The sequence below is a fragment of the Branchiostoma floridae genome, chromosome 6 (assembly GCF_000003815.2).
Source record: "Branchiostoma floridae strain S238N-H82 chromosome 6, Bfl_VNyyK, whole genome shotgun sequence".
Taxonomy (NCBI): domain Eukaryota; kingdom Metazoa; phylum Chordata; class Leptocardii; order Amphioxiformes; family Branchiostomatidae; genus Branchiostoma; species Branchiostoma floridae.
In genome coordinates this window covers 25,872,029-25,888,000 of record NC_049984.1, presented here as the reverse complement: position 1 = coordinate 25,888,000, position 15,972 = coordinate 25,872,029, and the positions used below count along the sequence as shown (strand labels likewise).

The 15,972-nt window shown below is 42.6% G+C and overlaps 1 long non-coding RNA gene across 1 annotated transcript; it reads right to left on the bottom strand.

Annotated features, from left to right (window-relative positions):
- Window positions 1–10,153: 10,153 nt before the first annotated feature.
- Window positions 10,154–14,985, bottom strand: LOC118418674. Its single transcript, XR_004831500.1, has 2 exons — window positions 14,519–14,985; window positions 10,154–13,804 (listed from the first exon to the last, which is right to left on the bottom strand). It is a non-coding gene; the product is annotated as an uncharacterized LOC118418674 (long non-coding RNA).
- Window positions 14,986–15,972: the final 987 nt, after the last annotated feature.

Here is a 15,972-nt window from a genome sequence, read left to right as displayed (position 1 = left end):
TCAGGCCGTTCTGGGCTGCCGGCTACAGCTGTGGTATTCGCAGGAAGACTTACGGAAGTTTGTGGCATCGTGCCATCAGGACAGCGATACTGGTATCCCTGGGAAGCAAGACGACCACCTCTGATAATTGCTGTTCTCACTGTCAGGAAGAGAAGGAAGCACATGTGGGAGAAGGTGGTGAAGCGGCCACCGCAAAAACGCGAACATTAAACCACCACGAAAGTTTCTGCTTTTACAGTAATTTAGCATTCCTTGTTTTTTTTTACCTTTCGCCTTGTAGCGCAACGGTTGTTGGTTACAGCTTGTGCAATGCTGCAGATTTGATGTTGATGCCTTCGGACTGGCATGCCTTCGGAGCGGCCATTGCTGTCTTTCTGTGGTATGAATTTCTTTTATCACACGTTTCTGCCAAGATGTTTAATTGTTGAATAATTGAAGAGACATTTCTACTCCCTGCATCATCTTGTCAATACTGCCAGCACATGTACTGTAAAATCTGTCATATTCCTTCATTTCTTTCCACAGGGAGGAGTGAAGTCGCTGTTTCGAGCGCTTCTGGAAAAAACAAGCAATACCAATAAAATAAAATGAAATGAAGTTTATGAACTGACACATAAGTCTCCTTTTTTCTGTCATTTTTAGCACAAGGCATAGAGTCGATTCCAAGTCACCGCGAGGGTTGTCATTGTCATCATTTACAAGCAGGAACTGCAAGACTGGGCTAACCGAGGAAACTTGTATATTTTTGATACATACTTGAAAAAGTTGATGGATGTGTATTTCACAAGGGAGGTGTTGGCATTGTCAAATTATAAAGGAGGAGGATCCGGACAGTATGCGGTTCTAGACCAGGACATTATGGCAGCCATCGTTTGTGAGTAGTATCTGATAATTCAAAGAAGGCAATGCTATAACTTCAACTAAACTTTACTAGTTTATCGTATAATGTCATATGTGGTAACAATGTTAACAGCATACAAAATAAATGCTGCTTTTCAGGGTATATATTTTTTTCTCATTGTTGAGCATTGTGCAATTGTCCAATACATTTATAGTTTTTTATCAGTAAAATATTAGTTTATCACCACCTAATTAAAACGTAATGCTAGCAAGTCCTTTTTTTCAGCCGCAACCATCACCAAGTTCCCAGGCTGCAAGGAAATGTGTATCAGCAGTGCTGTATGCAATAAATGCACAAAGGCACGGAAATATTTCAAAATCTCATGGGGTCGCGCGTAAACTGTCTCTCCACCGGTGGCCTTTGTCTCCTCTCCCACGTTGTCACGTCACAGTCAGATTTCGTCCATCCGGCTGTGGTACCCACCCCTCCCCCGGGTCCCACGGGCCATTCCCAGGAAACCTCTATGAACAGAGTCCTGCGGTCCCTAAATATGTTTCAGTCCGCGAGAACACACCCCAGACCCAGTCTCACGGCGACCTCTGACTCGACCCAAGTGCTTTCCCATTCCTTGCGTGTTTCGTCACCAGGTGAGCCGTTCATTCTTAACCAACGACAAGTTAACTTTTGCGCTCTAGGGCTTCTTCGACCATGTCTTCCGACTCTACGCCACCGCCATTTGCTCCAACTACTTCTACACCTGATTTCGCATCTGATTCCCCGCTGCCTTCACCTGTTTCTACACCTGACTTCGCACCGGATTCTCGACGGCCTTCACCTATCCCCACCTCTGATTACGCATCTGATTCCCCCCTGCCTTCACCTGTTTCTACACCTGATTTCGCATCTGCCTCTCCGTCGTCTATCTCCATCCGCCCGATCTCTCTCGGCGTCGCCAGAACCAGCATTTCAGCTCCAGCCCAGCGACCTGCCGGTCGTCACCGACGAGACCCCCCCCCCCCCGACGCCTGTACACTCACACCGTCCATTTCGTTGATGATATAGTCGTCTTTTCAACTGCACGACCCACCCCTCCTCACGCAGATGACGTTTTGCACGACGAGTTTTCCGTCCTTTATATTGACCACAGCTTGTACAGCAACCAACCGACCTGCATCTGCTTCACATCAATGCACAACTCCAGGTTCAATTCAACAGACTGGATGACGTGATAGAAGCGCTAAAGGACCAGTTTGGGGAAGTGGGTACTCTAAATCAGATAGCCATCTGGAAACATGTTGACCAGGTTTTGACTCAGGAACTTGTTGCGATTTCCAGGTCAAGCAGCATCCGTAGTAGAAAGGTACAGACGTTACAGGGCATCGGGAACTTGAACATTGAGGATATCAGGAGCATCAATCACATCTCAGGCTTCACAGTTACTTCATTTCATGGCAAATATTTGAGTATCTTAATTTGTTTATTATTTATTCGAGTTTGGTTTCTTATATCTCTTCCCCTCAGTTCCTGGCAATTTATCATCATGTCTATGTGGTACCGTGACCGGAAAAAAGACGTTAAATCAAGATTGCGTTGAAAATCACTTTTCCTTACAGAGGGCTTGCAGGACTGGTTACATGTATCATGTTCAATCTTTTGTTTCAACAAGCACATGTTGGGCAGACCTTAGTAGGGCTTCAACATTATTATAAATTAATTTTTTCCCTTCTTTGAACAGCTCCAATTTGAAAAAAAAATAATAAACGTACCTTCTAAAACACGAAAAAGGCAGGAGAGGACATTTTTTAAATGTAAATAATAAGCAAAACCACTTAGATTCTTAAAATGTTTTTTTTTATTGTACAGGGTGTCATGGTGATAATGTTATTACATTGTAATCTTATTAAATTCTGTCCGTTATTCTTACTATGTCTGCCATTTTGATGGATGCGAAAACCCTAATGTTGCTTATGCACAGCCCTTTAGGAAAACGACTAAAAACACAAAAAGGGCCAGGTTGAGACAAGCTTATTGCGTCCAGCGAGAAGGGTAGTACAACCAGACCTCACGTCAAAGGTGGTTAAAGTGACCGACATTATAATAGCCAATGACAGACGGCATGAGTGACAGAGATAACGGCGATAAAGACTAACAGTTGCAAGTACAGCAATTTATCAGCAAAAGAATCATTCATGAAATGAAACGTTATACGAGATGAGCTCCCCTGTTGAACAGACATGCACGCAAGTACCTGATTGTACCAGGTACAAGTGTCCCCAGTGAGCGGGTGTTTAAGCATTGCGAGAGAGCATGCCTTGACCCAATTAATGTCAATATTTTGCTGTTCTTAAAGAAGAACACATAGATGCAATCTACACTCAGATGGCAGACTGACTGTGAACCGTAGAGGAAAACTAGAGACTCTAAGACGTTAGTTATGTTGTATTGTGTAGCTGCCCATGATAAGTGACGATCAACGCGGCGTGAAATCTTAGGCAATTCCAGTTCGAATTCTGCCGTGCGGAGTGGAGATGGATGCGAAGATGAGGGCTCTGAAAGATGACCTGAATATGGCTATGGAGGGGACTGGGATGGCAGTTGTTGTTGAGATACGACTCATGTTTTATTTTGACGCTACAATACAAGTGTTTGTGTACTACATGCAATGTACAGTTGTACAACAGTATAAACAATCAAGTAAAGGACAGTTTCTTTATTGTATCAGCATAATTCTAACGAGACCTATTTCTCTCGTGCCCAATCAAGGATTTGTTACATCAAGCTAAATAGCACACAAAGTTGATTGCTTCCTGTTGATCTGAGGCAACTGTGACTATCCAAATGACTATGTGGCAGCAGGCTATGAATTGGTACGTCAGAGTTTTGAGGATGTAGACGATGGAGAGTACTGTGTCCGATTCAGGCAACAAGCGCGACAGAAGTTTGAATGGCAAGTAAGGAAAGACGACCTGTGGATCAAGCCCACCGACTGTGTGTGGTTGAAGAGCCACAAGCGACGGGAAAGTCCAAAATAATGTTAACATTATCCGAGGCTACTTTTCAACGCATAGAGGAGTGCTTACCATCGAAAATGAGCCAAAAGTCATCCAGAAGCTATTCGATTATCGAAAAGGGTAAGCTTTTCCTGGTTGTCGCTGGCTCCTTCACCCTACATGATAAATGTAACATTTTCTAATGTGATTGTTTTCAACCCCATTAATATTACTTTCCAGCCAGTGGTCTGGGTGCTGAGTTAAAAGATATCAACCTGAAACAATACATTCTCTAATGGAATAAATGTATTGTGCTATATATAACATGTAGGCAAATTCGTCTGTTTCACATGACTTGCTGTGTCATAACTTTAGATGTAAGGGGCTACCTCGGTGAGGGGCTACCTCGGTGAGTGCTACATCGCTTCAAAGGACAAAACAGACTTACTAAAAGCTATACACTATGCCAAGTATCCCTAAGAGTCAAATTGTCAATTCAATCAATTGTATTAGACCTAGCAAAAAATAGGTTGTTTCCATTTTCAGTCCTAAATAGATTAAGGTGGGTAGGTGGGAATTGGCTTCTTTTTAAATGGAAAAAATCAGTTGTTAAGCTCTTAGCACAAGAACTTTAAAACTTAAGCTTTTTTATTTTATCCATTTCAATAACCAGTTCGTGAATTGACATTGATTACTGTCGACAGCTTTGTTTTTCATCTGCAGGTTGCCACGACTCTTCATAAGGAAATCAGCGAGCAGGCTGAGAGCACACCGGCGGCAGAAGAACCCGTCAGGCGCCTGTTCGCCTCACCTAAAGGCAGGGACGCGGAGATCGGGCCGACCCCAAGCTGCACCAACACCCCGCGCGTCAAGCGGAGGAAGCTGTTCGGCAGCGAGGTGCGTCGTGCCCAAGGAAACCGAACCCCAAAGTCCAACAAGGCGTCTGACCACCCGGCGGGGATCTTGAACTTTAACAAAGATGTGGATAGGGCACAGCAGGCAGCAGATAGGACAGAAGACATCTCATGTACACCATCGCGCGCGCAGATTCACGACAGACCCATATCAAGAAGAGACTTGTTGTCTGTAAAATGTGCGGCGCCACACGTTTTGACACGAGTGTGGTAACGTGCTGGCCCACCGCCATGAGCGGTACTAGACTCTATGATGTTTGTTTCCGGCCAGTTTTCTATATTCCATCCCAAGGCAGAACGTTAGCGGGAGGTCAGGGTTCAGCGATTAGCATAAAGCGCGCGCTAATATTAGCACATACCACGAGAAAGAAATATGGCAGGAAGGAAAGAAAGCGCTGGACGCTCTTTGTAGAGCATCCCCGAAACCAGGTACCTAATCTGCATCTGGGGGCAGGCGGAGATTCAAAAGACAAAAGAAGCTGGAGGGATCCAGGACCAAGATGGTATATTTAAACATGAAACGGCTGATGGGGGAGGCCGGCTATGGAGATCGTACAGCAGGTCAGATCAGAAGGAAAATTGGTGACCTGAAGCCTGCGTTCAATAAGGCCGTCAAAAACAACAATAAGAGCGGCGGTGACCGAAAAACCTGCCACTTCTACACTGAGCTCAACGTGTTCTTAGGTGGCATGTGTGAACTTTGGGGGAAAAATCAAGACCAAACAGCACATGCAGTGCATCGGGAGTGTAGAAGCTGCAAAGATAAAGAAGGGGACTCAGAGGAAAGGATTTGGAAGACTAGTAAAATCACCATTCTTCTTCTTCTTTCGTACTGCCTAGCCTCAATTTTTATAGCGTATCACTGATAACGCATTTTTCCGTATGTAACATCATATATACCTGCATATTTTGCATTGAGAATGAGTACATATGTGACCATACATACTAATATTTTTGTGTTCTTTGATTATCATTTGTCATAAGGACCAAAGGCACCGCAAAATATGAACACCTTCCACGAGCCTGTGGTAGACGACATCTTGAGACTGATAGAAGGATTCAGGTATGGGACTCGTGGAGGCAGGAGTTTTAGGAAGCTGTAACGATGGACATTGGGGAAACAAGGACAAACCACATGGGGAAAAACTATGTAATAGCAAAGTCCAGAGAGAGTTACTGGATAAGCGAATTCGCTAGTTTCACGTGTTAACAAATAGTTTTACCGTCTGGCAACAACTGGCCACCATATTATGCAATGATTGACATCCTGATCTGACAATGACAATCATCGATGATGGAGTGATCCTGAAGTTGTTAGTTATTCAGCAGAGACTACGTGACATAGGAGAAGATAAACTCCGTATATCCAATATTGCATTGCATTGCATAGATGAAGCATGGAGATGTTTGGAGGTCCATGTCCAACTTCTTGAAACCATCCTGTCCCGTCCGTCCAAGCATGGCTGCAGAGACCATGTAAAAACTCAAACATAGTCGCCGACTGGGACGGCAGGGACGTGGAAACCGAGGGCTGGAGACTGGACACCGGCGCAATGAGCTCCATGCTCGTTATACAACAACGATCGTGAACATTTGAAACAAAGGTCACAGTTCAAGCCTTCAAGAAGGGAAAGACTAGACAGACTCGGCAACCTTTCCCGGGAAGAATTCCGTTCAGGCTGTCAGGACGGTGTTACCGGAAAATCAGTCTTCCAAAAGATCGCCTCGGTAAAGAGAAGATCAAAACATGCCGGGATGTCTCTGGCCGAAATAGCAAAACAACAAAGAGATCAAACAGAAGACCGCAGCGTGCCTGTGGAGTGGAATATGTTGCGACATGTTAATTAACAGTCTAATACTAATAACCAACCCTCTGAGAAAGAAAGCAGGGGGCAAAAGGCAGAATTCTAACACACCTCAGAGTCAGATCATACAGCTTGACGATGTCGAGCAGGAAGCTCTTTTTGTAGCTTACAAGAAAAACAGACCTGTTAAGTGGTGAGATGGCCGACTTGAAAAAATACAGAAAAGCGATGTGTGCAGGCTGTACGAATGCATCAGTGATTAAAAATATGCTTTATATAAAAATGAAGGTCACAAATATGTACTAAAGGTTGACTTTCTGACCCATGACAAAGATACCGGCAAGTTTAAAGAGCCAAATTCCAAAGATAGTAGCACTGTTTCAAATCTTTTTGTAATTGGCACAAACCTTACAGTCACTGTCAAGAAATTACAAGTACATAAAAAAACTACACAATAGAAATTGATTTAAGAAAGTTTGAGCTTAGATAAGGGTATAAACGTTTGATTCCAACGTAAATGAGAAAAAAAAAGTCGGTGGAGTTCAGAGTTCAGCGACCGAAAGTGACTTTTGGCACGTCCCGTGAAGGTACGGATTTTGAGCACTGTATTGCACTGACACTTTTTGAGTTTTACGTCGTTTCAAGGCTGACATTTTTATTTTTCATGTATGTACTTTTGTTAATTTATATCATTAACTTATCGATCGTTATCTTGGGAAATACTTCTGCTGCTTTCTGTATATATGCCGTGCGGCACTTCATACCCGCCAGTGGGTGTGGCCTATTAGCATAGCAACGAGAAGAATAGCCTAGCAACGGACCAGCAACATGAGGAAGCTGACTCATGTTGTAGGTAAGTATGAGCTCAAATGTGGCATCATGGATGCTGCTAGAACGGGGACGGCATTTTGACTGGACCCACGTGGTAAATATTTCTTTGGTAAATGTGTGACAAGCCATGAATTGTGTTGCTGGCTTTCGGATCTTTGTTGAAAACGAATGCTGAGAAACTAGGTTCCATGTGATGCCCGTCAATTTTGCCACGTATATCTCCAGAGTTAAAGTGGTGCAGTGGCGAATTCTTTAGCATACGCTGGAACTACGAAATGGTGATGTGATTGCGGAAAGACACCTGTGTTTTCAGTTGGAAATTTTAAATGATGTGCAAAGCTGAAAGACTGGGACGAAATATCTTCAAAATAACAGAGTAGTCTAGAACACTGTCAAGATAGTCTTATCATCCGCATCGACTCTTACGATAAAGAAAGTAGACATTACAGCCATACTTACCGCATTGTTTTATGTTTCAACAGAATGGATAGCAGTGAAAACCAACAGAGTGGGCGACAACACCTTCAGGCGAAAAATGATAACCAGCCGTTGACGCCATGTGCGTTGCGAAGTAGCGGGTGGGGCCAAGGCAACCAGTACCAAGGCAAAGTGAAAAGTGGCCAATACTGCACTAACTGTGTAACAAAGTATGGTTCCACGGGTAAACCCGTTTCTAGCAGGACACTTCGTAGACATTTGCGGGAGAACAAGTAAGGGCTAAAGATTGTTGCAAGAGAGTTGCGACGTGGCTGGGGAAAACCGCCGATTACTGTGTACCTGGAAGACGGCTTTTTCTCATTTATATTAATGACAAGGTGGAAGACATGTCAACCCAACCTTTTCTCTTTGCGGATGATAGTTCACTGATTGATATTGTCGAAAACCATACTCTCACATCTCTGAGACTTAATTCCGATCTCCAAAAAATTCTATCTTGGACCAAAAAATGGTTAATGGAGCTCAATCCATCCAAATCTGAAGAAGTTTGTTTTTCAAGGAAACGTACCCCTCCTATCCATTCGCATGGTATTCCTTACTTCGTTTGCAATTTCTCAGTGATGTTACTGAGGTATGGAACCATTCTATTGTCCCTTTAGCTACCAAGAACTTGGCAAAATCATTTGTCAAGGTTTCAAAGGGGAAACCAAACAATAGAGGAATCACCTGGCATCCTGAGCTGTCTGCCACACGTTTGTGGATACGCGTTCTATCATGGTCAGGATTGTTCTATCATGCCATATTTCAACGGAATCAAAGTTATATTGCAGGTGCAGGTATAAAGACTCACTTCTACTGGTCCATGATGGTAACCCAGACCTACTGCGGTCTCGTCTGGACATTGTCAGGCACTACCAGTTAAGGAGACTAGGGATGTTTCAACTTTATGTTCATAGAGTCATAGTTCACTGTACATGTAGAAAAGAATGATTGTCACTCTCTAAGGTATAATGAACATGTATATCGTACACCTTGCCGGTGTCCCGTCATGATCAGTGAAATATTATCTCTCTACAGCTACAGTGAGTGAATTGGTACTTGAAGATTCATTTCTATTATTCCCACCAACATCATTTTTCAGGATGACCACAGAGACTGCTTTGTGTGGAATGGCAATGACTTCCGGGGGCCCGATGCAAGACGGACCCTAACTTTGAGCCATTCCGAACCACAATCAGGGACCCGGTAGCAGCACAGCAGCTGACAGTGGATCCACAAAACTGCGATATATGAACATCTTCTGGACTATGTACACATAAGTTAATTTTTAATTTTACATCGATAACATGTGAGCATACGAATACATACAAACATATAAATCCATGATAAAATAATTGAAGGGAAGAAGGAAAAAGTAAATGGTACACTACATCCAAGAGTGTAATATTTGTCTTATATTCCAGTGGGTCGACACCCACTATGTTGAATCATTCAACAACAGCCTGCTCCAGTACCACGATAAGAGGATCGTGTTTGGCAACAGCCAGTACACCATACAGAGCCATCTTGCCATCAAGGACTGGGTAAGACTTTGAAGATATTGAAGTTCTTTAAAATTCCTTTGGCTTCGAGGATTCTGCTGTTTCTGAATTTTGACATTCCTTGTAAGTATATTTGATATATTTTATATCACTGTGTATAACTAATACTTTTTTAAAGTTCTAAGATCAAAATGTTACATAAATTGAATCAGCTTAGATGACTGCCTATGCAACATGTCACCAATGAGGTCCTACATAACCTCCTTGATTTCACAAAAAGGCGCATGGGCAGACCATATTTAAGATAGTGCCAACTACTTGAAACGGACGATCAACATTGTGTCAACTGAGAGTAGCGGGAATTATGCTTGGACACTGCAGAACATCACTACCAAACATGCATGTTCCCGCAAAATCGCTGAGAAAACGGCACAGATTGTTGCGCCTTTCACCAGCACCATGTCAGAGGTGCTACCAATCCTCCGTCTTCAATCAAGAACTAGAAGAATTGAAACGAGAGCTTCTTCCTGTGGCTGAGAATAATTGGGATACCTTCTTTGACTGGATATCGCTTTTCGTCCGGCAGTGTTTCATCTTGGTCATCTTGAAATCAGCTTAGACACTCAAAAATTAACCAGGAACAAATTTGGATACATTTTTTTAATTCAATCTCAAGAGGATACATTTTACATGACAGGCTGGACAGCCCCAAGTGCCTCAGAGAGGTCCAGAAGGAGTTGTGACATACCCCCACATTCTGGCACAGGTAAAAGAATGAGGCGAAGACCCTAGAGCAGTTCTTCAAACTCCTAATGGGAGTTTATTTCACAGAGTCGGGATTCATCAAGCACTGAACAAAGCCATTATCATAAAGTGCTATCCTAAGTAAGGATATCTGGCACTTGTATACAAATTGTTAAGTGATTTTCTTTGCCTCTACCTACATCTGTAATTTGTCCTTAATGTCCTATGCTGAGCCTTAAGACATATGTACATTTGTTTTACAGCAGAGACCAAGACACATACAGGGGCAGATAAAACTGTACCGTGTGGTGAATCATATGTTAACACCCCTAAGAACCATAAGTTGTCCTGCAAATTATGTAAGAAAGCTGAACAAGTATCAAATGGTGGCAGTTAAAAAATATGCAGGTCAGCAAATCTAAAACAAAGAAAGCCACTGCATTGCCTACCCCGGGTACATCCAAGTCTATTGAACAGTCAATAGTGCTGTGCTGGACCTGGGGCGTCTTATCCCTCTAAAGATGTCTGTGCAGCTAATTTGACTACACATTAAAACTCCAAGATGACTTGGAGGATCATCCATTTGATGAAGATACGTTTTCAGTATGTGTTAAGTCTGAGACTTACAAGTGTCCTTTTTGCAAATCCGTCCTATACCTGCTTGTCATAACTAACTGTGAACACATCTTCTCGTTTCTTTTTGTAAGTCGTCTTTCATTGATCACGGTAGTAGCCGCTAACGTATTTATTTGTTAAGATGCCGTCGATGGTAATGCAGCCGCTGCAGAACCTGACGTTGACACAAAAAGCTTATTTGATGATGGACGGGTTGATTTCATGAGGGAAAATGAAACTTTTAGATTGGACCGTCAAAAGAAAGGATATCAAATGGATCTGAGAATAAGGTCTAGCCATTGGCATGTGAAATTTAGACGTTCACGACTTTGAAAAGGTCGTAAACCAGTGTAAAAACTTGAAAAGGCGATAAAAGAGAAAATTCAGACTAGAAAAAATGACTATATATCACTCCCCTAGCTTCATCCAGGCAAACTCCACCTGACAATTGTTGTAAGCCCCATTAAGTCATTGACTAGGCCCTTGCCATTATGTCTGAGTGGTCTTCTGGTCAGTGCTGTGGGCAGGGCAAGAGTCACAAGGTGAGTCAGACGATCTTTATGCCATTGAATGGCTTGGCAGCAGAAGAGGAAGTATACAGCCAGTAGCAGCAGAAGAGGAAGTATACAGCCAGTAGCCATGTGAACTTTTTCAACAAGTTTATTAATACTAACATTTTATCATCTGTCAGTAAGATATTGCAAGGTCTGCTGCCAATATTGTTTTTGTTGGATTTAGAACCACGTAAGATCTGTTTGGCCATATTCCTAATTTTCAAAATATCTTTGTCCTGGTAATTGTAGTATTTTTCCACCAAGGAAATTCTGGTTTGATTAAGTTTGGTAAGGAATTATAGTTAATGCAGATCAGGTTATTGCTTTCAACATGCATGGCAGCTATGATGTAACATATTCCTATGATGTAACATGTTTGACTATGACTGAAAGACTGTGACACATCTTGTCTGATATGGATGGCCAGAAATTCACTTTGTAGGCCCTGTGCGGATGTGTGTACCTTACACCCAGAATTAATCTTGTTTTCAGAAAAATACTACCAGACAGTGCTCAAGTAACAGTCAGGCAGGCAAAGAGGTGAGTGATGGGGAGTGTACGGAAGAAGGAGAAAGAGACGACTGACCAGGAAGTGAGAGAACTGAAGGAGAAAAAAGGTGACTGATGGCGATTTCAGAGTACTGAAATAGTTCCCTCCACTTCATCATCAGGTCATGACAGACACTGGACAGACACCTTCTCAGATTCTGATCATGATGAGGAGGTCGTAGTTGTACCTGAAATTGAACCTCACAAGCTGCACCCTGAACTGGCTAAGTTAGAGCCACAAATCTGCCAAAGGTACAAATGTAAGCTGATATGTGAACAGCTTCCTAAGGCACTTCAAGTGTTTGTATCTGAATACAAACGCAAAACTGTTGTCAGATATACGCCACCCGCGATAGATGCATTCATTAACTTCATGGCCATGTGGTCTAGAGGGAGTGAACCCTTACTAGAACACCTAAAGGAGCAATGCATTTGTTTCTGTTTTGTCTACCGTGAGTGAACCGACGCTGGGAAACCTGATTTCCCCTTCTAAAACTGGAAGTACAAAGGAAAGAACAAAAACACCTTCGGGAAAAAAATGGCAGGCAAATTCCTTGAGGCCAGATAGAGGCATTTGCAGATGCTCACTATCAGGACATTATGAACTTCCTTACTGAAAATTCCTACAAGTGGGCATGTAAGTCAACTTTAATGTACAGCTTGGGCAACATATATATAAATATAAGGGTTTCTCGCAAATTCATGCTAAACTTTGGGCTCAACAGGCTTCAAACTTGTGCAGAATATCAAAAGCTATTGTACAAAATGTTACTTCTGTATACTCATTTTCTGTTCAAAAACGTCAATACAAAAATGACGACATAACGATACCTTACAAAAGCTTGCAATATTACTGTAGAAGAGGACCAGTACTAGATATCTAACTGGGAGGGGGCAGAAGTGAAACCAGGAAAGCTGTAGTGTACAGTACAGTGTACATCTCCTGATCACGAAATGGACTTGTATCTCAAACTTGACAACTACAGCTGGAAAGAACTAAAAGCTCTTTGCACACAATACTCCCTCAGTCTACGTCAGTGTTCTGGTTTGCCCTCCCGGACCAGTTAAAATACGTGTGGGTATCAAGGGGTACATTGTCGTTCTGGTCTTGACAACGTGTCGACGTACCCTAACGATCGAGCCCCGGATACTAGATTAGCTGACGAGTCACCCCAATGTCGGTACCTGCTGGGCAATTACTGATCCCACTGGAACATGGGTCCAAAAGTGATGTAGAGTGGGCGTGTGGTTTTGCTAGGACGTTTGGTTAAAAAGAGAACTGCGATGAAATCCAATTAATTGCAATATGTTCTAAGGTAACCTTGTTGTTCATTATTTGTATTTCAACTCACGTGTTACGCACACTCTTCCAAGACAGTATAGAATGTATATTAATTATTGTATTCTGACTTAGTCATGGTCCTCCTGCCAGAGGCCCTAACTGCCATCTACCAGAAAATAAAAGGTGCAGCCACAATGGAGGAGTACAGGGAACCTGTGTGGGCAGCTGGTTTCTGGAAAGACCTGTAGTATTTTTTTTACACTGGAGGAGTAAAAGTTTGACTAGACTTTTTTTACATCAGCTTGAACTTGAACATCCAACACACCCATCTAACTAAGCTGAACCAGCCCCCACTGAGCCAGAGGCACAGTCCCCGAAGTCTGGGTTTCCAAGAGGCTGGACAGCTGTAAAAACAGACCTGACTAACAACCCTGAGTACGTTGGATGTTCTGCCACAAGCTAAATAACTAAACATCGATGTCATCAGTGATGTATCACGATTTGATCTGCCACCAATGGTAACGTTTTATGTATATAAATATTGTTTTGGGAACCTCCTTTTAAGATCAGATGTTGCAAGCTGTGCTGACTTCATTTCTTAAAGACATTAACTTTGTCGACCAGAGCATGACGCTTCTCTATCGGAGTTGCCCAGCTGTCCATGTTGTCTGCATTGATGTTCGCCTCATCTCCGGAGCTTCTGTACAGTAAACACAAATTACGAACCAAGATTAGTTGTGTACTAGTAACAATCAATTTTTCTTTAAGCAAGAAAAATATGTCTTGAAGTAGGTTGGTTTTAGCAATAACTGGTATTTTTGGCCAGCAGAGAGAAGTGCAGACTGTTGATAAACAGTAGATATATTTCAATTACGACAGATAAACATATGTAAAAAATGCATCAACACGTACTATTCGTTATTACATGCATTAACACAATATAAAACACAACTAAGATGCTTCATTAGTTCAACGACTTCGCGAGTACTGCAAAGTAGACCAACCCAGTCCGCCAACACGTAAACAAGATAATCCATCACAGATGTCAGCCGCGGCCGGCCTCAAACCTTCAATTCTTTTGCAATTTTGTCACGATTTGTGGTTGAAAACAGATTAATATCATAGACATAATACAAGGCCCTGACTAGCATCAAAAACTATAAGTTCGGGACAAAGTCTGAGGGGTATGGATAAGATGATGTGTTGGTTGCGAGACACATTCCAATATCTCATTATCTGCCTTACGCAAAATGGCGTGGATAAAGGATACGGCAGAATCAATCTATGTTCCTAACCAAGAATTCGAAACAAAGACATGATGGGCAACCACAATCTTTAAAAATATTCTTCCTACATAATAATATACGTAAGAGGAAAATGTGCAAGGGAAAATAACCTCTAATAGGGAACCTACCTCTCGCCACCGCCCTTCTTCTCCAACTGAAGCCAAGTGACTGTGCGACGGGAAATTATGTGCATATCCATCCGCCGTCAAAGTGCCCAGCTGTATAGCAGCAAATAATTAAGCATGTACAGCTAATTCTTTTTTTCCAATTCTTGGGCAAATATTATACTGAAACAGTAAAAATACCAGTAATCTAAAATCGACCTTTTATTCGATGGATACTTCCTTCTTGTTATGAACTATTTTCTGGCGGCACTTGTGTATATCTTGTTTGAGGAGGGTATTCGGTGTCTCTGCTTGGGAGGCTCACCTAGGGTTTGTGTAAAGCTCCTTGTTTATGAAGGTCTCAGAACACAGTTTTTCGGGTATGGGGATTTACATGGTTAAGGACCCCAAAGTGAGGTGGTTCGACGACTCAAAACCTATAGTAGGGAGCAGATACAATTCACAAGAATTTAGTATGTTGAAGTTGAGGGTACAAGCTACAAAATATCTGAAGATGAGCATAGATTTGCCGGCTCGTTTTTCTATAACAGACACTTTGATTTGACCCCCAGCGGAGGTCATGGAACTGCAGGCGGCGAACAGGAAGTGCCGGTAACATATCAGGGCGAAAATTCCCGCCGGCCGAAAAAGCGACGTAATCCAACTTATACAGTATGAACGCCGATGTATTCCTCTACTATTCACCACAGATTCCACCTCGCTGTCGTGCACGGAAGAATAAATACGGCCTTTGCAAGGACCGCGATGCACTATTTTAACCCGAACTACTTTTGGGGACGGGGGTCGCGGATAATTACTGTGTTATGAGACCTTATACTGAATGGCTACACATTTGAGGGGTACAACAAGGTAAGCAAGAAACCGACTAGAAAATTTCCCTCTCTGAACACAACACATATGATTGCCGAATTTTCTCATGCATGTTCAGACATGCCCGAAGAGCTTGAATGAAGCTAGCTACCAAACAAATGAATACCCAATTCTATAGAAACTTCCCATTCCCTTCCTTGTTATTATTAACCCTGTACTATATTGCTGTATTTATGCCTGAAAATATGTCAGCCCCGAGTTCACTAAATTCATCCAAATACCCATGTGGAGCATGTGACCGCACCGTCTCATGGAGTGATCTCGGAGTAGAGTGCGAGTCATGTGGCCGATGGTACCACTTAGCATGCCAAGGTATCCAGTCTATGTAACATGTGTAGCTTATTAGCACCAGTAACTGTTTAACATGTTAGACTAACACGCATGCGTATATGACGTAGCAAGGGACGCCCAAGAGAGACCCTGCACAGACAAAGAAGTCTGTGCAGAGACCTGAAGAATAAACAGCTTGAAAGTGCATACTGGCCTGGTGTCATCCTGATGGATTCCTACCTAGAGGTAGAAGGACGGTCCGAGAACAGATAGGACGTGTCGCATGGTGTCAGAAGCCGGATTCAAGTCCACACTCG